Source organism: Artibeus jamaicensis, unplaced genomic scaffold, assembly GCF_021234435.1.
Source record: "Artibeus jamaicensis isolate MK-2021 breed Jamaican fruit bat unplaced genomic scaffold, CSHL_Jam_final contig_793, whole genome shotgun sequence".
Lineage (NCBI taxonomy): Eukaryota > Metazoa > Chordata > Mammalia > Chiroptera > Phyllostomidae > Artibeus > Artibeus jamaicensis.
In genome coordinates this window covers 4,071,992-4,079,962 of record NW_026521975.1, presented here as the reverse complement: position 1 = coordinate 4,079,962, position 7,971 = coordinate 4,071,992, and the positions used below count along the sequence as shown (strand labels likewise).

At 43.5% G+C, this 7,971-nt stretch overlaps 1 pseudogene; it reads right to left on the bottom strand.

Moving 5' to 3' along the window:
- Positions 1–486: 486 nt before the first annotated feature.
- On the bottom strand, positions 487–4,975 carry LOC119064944 (cyclin-Y-like protein 1; annotated as a pseudogene).
- Positions 4,976–7,971: the final 2,996 nt, after the last annotated feature.

Below are 7,971 nucleotides of genomic sequence, written 5' to 3'. Positions count from 1 at the left end.
AGTGCTGACTTTAACTAATATGTAGCTTGTAGATGAACAGCATGTTTGTATAAGAATCCTAGGACACTGACTTCAAAAGATACAGACCCAGTTCCTTAAGCATCCCAGTTCCAGGAGATTTGCTGATCTTTGTTTATGGAGCCAGGGTGATGTGAAGCTGGCATGTTGTGAAGCTGGGGTGACCTGGAGCCAGAATGACAACCAGGGTGAGGCACACAGGACCATCACTTGCCTTATCGGAATGGACTGTGCTCATTTCTACTTAGAGAACTTTGCAAACTGCCCCCACCCGCGATCTTTGTTCTGTTCCTCTCTCCCTCCTTATAAAAAACTCTGCCTCTGCTAAGAGGTGGAGAAGGCCTTTGAGACGTGAGTCCCCCATCTTCCAGATGGCCGGCATCTGCAAATAAACCGCATTTCTTTACATCATCACCTGCCTCTTGAGTATTGGCTTTCATGGCATCAGGCAGCCAGACCTGCGTTTGGTTACAGTCGGCCCCCAAAACGCCTTTCCATCTCTTTCCTGAAGATCTGCCGGTAGTCCACCTTCCACACCGCCTGACTGTCCCAAACCTTGGAAGCAAAAGAATGGCTTCCACAGCTATTCTTTTCCAGTTAGAGGGACAAGTGTCCATCTGAGGATAAGTTAAAAGCATTTTTAAGTAAACCAAAGTCACTATCACACAGTCAGCTCTGAGCTGTGGGCACTAAAAACAGTGCAGGAAATCTGAATAAATTTGTGTTCAGGATCATGCTTAATGTATTCCTCTGGAAGCTTTACTGCTGTGAGTGGATGTGACCTCTCACCAGCCACACCCAAGGGTCTCTTTGCTTCTCTGTTGTGTATGTGGTGGTGTGTTGCTGAGGGCACGCCTCTCCCTGTGGTGCTAAGCTCAGGTTGGCTGTGTGTGAAGTGGCACAGAGTGTGCGCTGTGCTCCTCAGTGAGTGGGCCTCGAGATACAGGGTCTACACGGGCGTTCTTTCTCTTTTCTCACACATCCGTCTGAGGTTTCTCTGGGAAAATTGTGCTTTTCTAGGATGGTCAGCAGGTCTGATTTCAAAGCTAAGTCTTAGGACATCTCCCAGTCACTTGGGTGTTGCTCATGGTGACCTTCGCCAGCTCTGAACTCAAACTCGGCAGGTTCCAGGGAGGTGGGTGCTGGCACAACTGCCACTGTGATCCTGGCCGTCACCTCCTAGACCTTGGACTTGGAGCTGACTGAGAAAGGAAAAGTTTTAATTCATAATGCCAGTCTAAAATGTGTAACCCTCCCACTAATTCTACTTCTATCTGAAATTTTATTCTGTATCAGAAAATGAGGGGAAAATGCCCAATCCCACTAATAATCAAATGAACTCACATTAGGTTACTAGTAAAGTATCATTTCCCACATTCAAAATGAACCAAAATTTTGTTTTTAAGACAAAATTCATTTGGCTAGCCTAGGTGAAATGAACAAACTGCCATAGACTGATAGTAAAAAACAATTGGTAAAAAAAATGTTCAGAATCATAATTTAATATGCATAAAGCCATTAACAGTTTGAGGATAATTCATCTACTCAGCAAGTCACACTGATAAATAATAATAAATAGATATGGAAATTTAGCTACTTGGATTTGCATAAGGTTGTTTGTAATTTGAATATATAACACTAAATATGTAACACTATGTAACTATGTAATTGTAGGTATAAAGCAACAGAGGATGTCTAGAAAGGCAGCTGTGCTTTATTTTTGCAAAATATTTAATTACATGAGAAAGTTTTCATGCTGTAACATAAGTGGAAAAACCGGAAATACAAAGTATATAGTATATCCCAACTATGTTAAATATAAGTATACATATTAATGCGTAGAAAAAGGCCACAAAGTAACATGCAACTATTAATAGCAATTCTGTCTGAGTGGTGGCATTACTAACAATTTTTATTCATGTATTAAATACCATAGTGGCATTTTCTGTATTCTCCACATTTTTAAAAGTAAACATGCATTTATTTATAATCACAAAAAAAGTATTTAGAAAGAAATGAGAAAGTGATAGAACAATTATACCCAAAATCATTCATATTTTTACAAAGTATTGGGGGAAAACCCCTCAGAACTCTCAAGGGTTGATTTTTTTTTCCCAGTGGTTCCATAAGCTTTAAATTCGAACCAAGAACCACATGACAAATCAGCTTGCTTGAATGTCACAGGTAGCTCAAGGTAAACAGGGGGGAAGCCAACTACTGGCAGGCAGTCAAGAGCCCTTTATCTAGAAATGTTTCGTAAGAATGAAGAAATAGCTTTTCTGAAATGAAAGAAGGACCTGGGTGAAATCTGGGGCTGCTGGAACCAACCTACTTAAAACCAGACTCATAAAACAGTGGAGACTCACAGACCATAGAAATCCTCTGGTCCAATCCCTGTACTTTAACCACAAGAAAACTGAAACCAGACGGAATGGGTGTGTTTTTCTTCTCAGAATGTGTTTGTCATGTAATAGTCCTGTGGTCATGGACATGTGGAAGGACCTTCCTTGGAATCCAGGCCCTGCCATGGCCCAGCTTTACTTCTGCATTTTCCTAAGGGGGAGTTTAAGAAGGCAGTTGAGAAGCTGAAAGGGTTTTTAAGGAGGAGTTCCGTCTGATCCATGCCTATGTCCCAGGAGAGTAAAATGTACCCTCCTATCCGTCCACTCCTACACTCTATCACCATTACTCAGCTTTTACTACTGCATCCTGCAGGCCACTGTGCTCCCAGGGTCACAAACACAATGTGGTCGTGCCACCTCGTGTCTGACACTGAAGGGGACCCGTGCCCCTGGGTATCTGTGTTGTCAGCATCCACACGGACCTTGACCAACTAGGCTGTGGTTTACTGTATATTTATCCCCGTCTCTCTCATAATACATAGGTTTGTAATATGTACAAAACCTGCAGGCGATCTGAACACAATTCACAAGTACTAGAACATTATTAAGCAGAACTCTCTATTAATGAGATTAAATTTTTTTTCCTTCCCACTGTCTTCCCTCTCTAGTAGTGTTCTACTTCTTGCCCAGCCAGACTGGCCGCATCCTTGCCTCCTCCTCTGGCGCACTCCCCCCACAAGTGTTCACTTACTCTGGTTTCTTGTGAATAACTGAGTCAACAGAATGTACTGCGGGACTTCCTGTTTCAGCTCCAATGAGTAAAGAGCTTGGAAGTCATAACTCCCATCCTCAGAGCAAAATAAGCTGACCACGCTGAAAATTAGCGCCTTACCTCGCACCCATCAGAGACTTACAGGCACAGGGCGCAGCCATACCCGCTGATCTGGACACAGGCAAATCCAGGATCTCCTGACCTGCAAAGAAGGAACTGAGCCACGTGCTAGCAGGAACAGTGAGATGGCACTTTGGATCAATTGCTGCAGGCCAGGTGTGGGCTGGCAAGACCGTGAGAAACTCCTGGGTTCTGCCGCCTTGGGAGAGCTCTCCAGTTTTTGGTTTTGTTTGCAGGAACCTCACAAGGTTCCTAAGAGGAAGAGCCAAGAAGGATCCTCCTTTGGCTCAGGCAGAGCGAGGGACATGTTTACTATTTTCAAATCCTCGTAGAGCATTCTCATAACAAAGGTCTCCTCTCTGAGGAAAACGACTTATCCCACCTGGCTCCAGCTCTGCCCAGCCTTCCTGTCTCACTGAGGGAGGGAATAAAAGCTAATAAATACTTGTGGAGGTCACAGCTCACAGGCACAGGTGCACCAAAAGACTGATATATTTTTTAAGATTGTATTTATTGATTTTTAGTCAGAGGGGAAGAAAGAAGAGAGGGAGAGAAACATCAATCTGTGGTTGCCTCTTGCATGCCCCCTACTGGGGACCTGGCTCACAACCCAGACATGTACCCTGATTGGGAATCAATCCAAAGACCCTTTGGTCCACAGGTGGGTGCTCAGTCTACTAAGCCACACCAGCCAGGGCTAAAAGACTAATACTTAATTTAAGTTTGTATAAGAATGCTTCCAGTCCTCTACACCTGACCACTGCCTACAGAGCTGTGAGGCACGGGCTTTGCAGACTTTGGTAGCTTCAGCTATAACAAAGATAAATACAGCCTAAAATCCTCACCAGGTGGGTGAGGATAAATGTTCCACTAAATGCCTATTGTCCTCAGCTCCTATTACCTGGTATGTCATGTATGGCTCTCAACAACAAAAAAACCCCTGCAAAGCCTGCTAAAGAGCTGGCAAAAACACAATCAGAAGGACATCAGGACCAGATGCAGATATGGCAGAGATTTTGGGATTATTGGGCAGGCAATTTAAAATTGCTATCGTTGCTATTTTAAGAGCTCTTTTGGAAAAGCAGATCACTTGCAAGAATAGATGGGTAATGTAAGTGGTGAGATGAAAATGCTAAGAAGGTGTCAAAAGAAAATGCTAGACATCAGAAATACTATAACAGAAATGAAGAATGCTTGTAACGGGCCCCACAGCAGACTGGACACGGCCAAGGAGAGAACCAGTGCCACTGAAGACAGATCAAGATGCACTGAGTGCCGCTGTGTGGCAGACACCATCTGGGGCCCTAGTGAATGAGAGAGGCTGGCCTCTGAGCTCCCAGAACTGCCTCACTCCATCCATTCAGCTCAAGGCTGCCTTTGTCCTCTCCCTCGCATGGTCTCTGTCCACAACCATCCCAGTCCCAGCCTTGACTCAATTACTATAACACATTCACATTGGATCTTCTTACATTTCAGTCATGCCCTATGCCCATGGATTCTTTGCATTGCTGTAAAAACAAACAAACAAACAAACAAACACACAGAAAAAAAGCCTCTCAAATATAAAAGTGGCTGCTTTTTTTTTGCTTTAGTGGATGCATGTTCACATGTTGCCATTGAGATAAGTTTCAAATTCCTAAGCAAGACATGCAGCATTGACCTCTACCTGCTTGCACACCTGCAACTTTTGCAACTTCCTACCTGGAATTTTATGTGCAGACATGCTGAATCCTGGTTCAGAAACTTAATGTTCTGATCAAAGTCCCCTCCTCTTAATGAAATGTCCCTCCTCTTCCCTTTCCAGCCTTGTCCGGACCTCCAATTCACCCTCCAAGACACACTTAGGGATCAGTGACAATGATAAACTTTCCCTTCTCCCAACATGTCTCTGTTTATTAGAGCAATTACCGTTTTGTGTCATAATCACCTGTGTTCCTGACCATTCTGCCCTGGACCAGGCTGTGTGTTCTCTAAGGGTAGGGGCCGTGTCTTCACACGCCATGCTACGACTTCAACATACCTTTCTGAAGGACAACGCTGAATTCCTAACTCTCTACATCTCCCCACTATGTGTTTTTCTTCTATCTTGTGGTACGCCTCACCTGAGGATAACATGGGCATATTGTCTGTGAAGCATGAAAAGACATAATGAAAATCTCTTAAAGATCATTGTTTTTTTTACCATCAATTTGTTTAGAACCAACATTTCTAAACACCATGAACAATAAAATTCTTCTCCCCTCAGGAATCTCTGTGTTGGTTCTATAGACCTTGAGAAGGAATATATCTGCCAAGAAGCTCCCTTGGTTAATTGGGCCCAAGTTTCTAGCCAAAACTAGCAGCCATTGCTGATATAGGCCCCTTGTGCACACTGCATTTCAAGGAAAAGCTACTTACTGATCTGCCAAGCCTTCCACACTATGCTTCTTATAAAGAAGCTCCTGGTATTGTGTTTTAACCCATGAGTTGAGACCTGCATTGTCCAATTGAAACTGCACAGATACCGTTATCCTCATTTGCATCTTACTGACCATTCAGAAGGAACCCATAATGACTAATTAGAACACAAAATTCTGACCAATCAGAACAGTTATATTTGGACCAATCAGACTGTGCAAATTTGGATTCCTCATTTGCATAAAAATGGATCAATCAGGGACCAGGATGGGCAGTTTTCTGTATATAAGCAGGCCTCCCCTTTACTTGGTTTCCTCTGAAGCTGGTGTTTCCCTGGTTTGCAAGCTGTTTCTCCAAATAAAGTCTCTCCTTTTTCTGCACCCTGAATTGGGGATATTTGTTGGCATTAGATTGGTGGCAGTAAACTTCTGTTGACTGTTCTAAATAATTGCTGTGTGGTAAAAATACATCTATAAGTTCTTTGATGCTCCTCCTTCAACAGGTGGATCCCATCCCTCTCTCCTGAGTGTGGGCTGGACTTACTTGTTTTGTTTGGTAAGTGTGAATATTAGTTCATACATGATATATTTACAGAGTTGCATTCTATCTTTAAGTGGGAAATTCTTTTTGTTAGTTGTTTTAGAACTAAAGGAGTCAAACAAACAAGGTAAGATTCAAAATAAAAATAAAATTATTTTTAGTCATTACTGAAAATAATGTTTTTATAGTTAAGGAGTATGAAAACTATAATGCCTCTGCTTTTATGGCATTTACACTTGGGATTCAGGATTCTGTGAGGCAATATAAGATTTCCACTGTGTAAAGAAGACTAAATTTTCTTCCTCGTGGCTCTTTGTGATCTCATCACTGGACAGGGACTGGCCCAGAGCGGGTCTGCCTCAGACCAGCCTGTAGAGTCTGGGTTCTTGACTTGGTGCAGAAGAGTTTTCACAACCCCAGTCCAGGTGATTTGAGGGTATGTTTATTAAAGCTGGGGGCAGTGAAACAAAGGAAGGGCTCAGAGTAGAAAAAGCAGCAGGAGACAGCCTGCACGGTGCTGCTTTGGCTCCCTAGAAACATTGTAGGAAGGAAGTGAGCCAATGTGGGGCTGCATTAGCTCACTGGGAAGTCAGAGAAAAGGGGGCCTTGGAGACAGGGTCAGAGGTAAGTCCAGGATGACCTGCTGTGGCTTGCTCCTCACCTGGTTGTAAGACTCATGGGGACCCTGAGAGTTTCAGGGGAAGTTTTATAAAAAGTTCATGTCCAAGAAGGTGCTTGGGCATGTCACAGGGGTGTCCAAACTTCTGGTGTCTCCGGGACACATTGGAAGAAGAAGAGTTGTCTTGGGTCAGACATTAAATACACTGCAACATGTAATCACACACACACACACAAATTTCATAATGTTTTAAGTAAATTTATGATTTGTGTTGGGCTGGATTCAAGCCATCTTGGGCCTCAGGTAGGGCACCCCTGCAAGTCAGCTCCCGGTGTTTGTCTATCTCTCTTCTGTGGGTGAGAATCTTAAGGAGGGTTTTAGCAGAATATTCATTAGCTTTGTAGGTGTGTTTTTAATAGGGTGATATATTAGAATGAGTGAATTGGGGAGTTTTGGATTTTTTTTTGTTCATTTGTTTGCTTTATTCTTTTATCTTAGGTCTGTTTGGTTTTAATGGGGTTTTTGTTATTTGTTCCCCTGACATCATCTGTCCTTGGGTTTGGCTGGCACAAATGGCATTAATTGGGTCTCTGTCCTTTAGCTTCCTGACCAGGGTGATTGAAGCTACATATTCTCTGGTTGGGGAGGAGAGGTGTAAACCATTTGCTCTCAACTGTCCTTGGTTAGGGGATATAAGGTCTTGCAATTCACTAGCTGACTAAGTTGTTTAAATTGTTTGGCCTTGTTTGATTTTCTTGTCTCAGTTTCCCTAGTCCTCTTTCCCAGGACTTTTCCTAGTTTTTCACTATCCATTCACATACTAGCACATAGGAGAAGAAGCGAGGAGGCCCAGTGAGCAGAGGGCAGAGAGGAGGAGAGACTTCCACTGGAGAGAGGGGGTGAGCCTGGGTGAGGAGGGAGCCCGAGGGACAAGTCAGCTAAGACCCTGCAGCTGCCGCCACTGCCAGCAACTGGGTAATGAGGGCTTCAGCCCTGGAAGGGGTCTGGGCAGGACTCCAAACAGCCCCCCAGAGCTGGATTTGCAGGGTTTGAGTTGTCTCGTTTGGATAAGAAATTGAAAGGGAATCCCAGAAGGTTAACATATTGAGGCTGAACAGCTACAGAATGCAAGACATAAATCTTACATACAACACAGTTTTGCA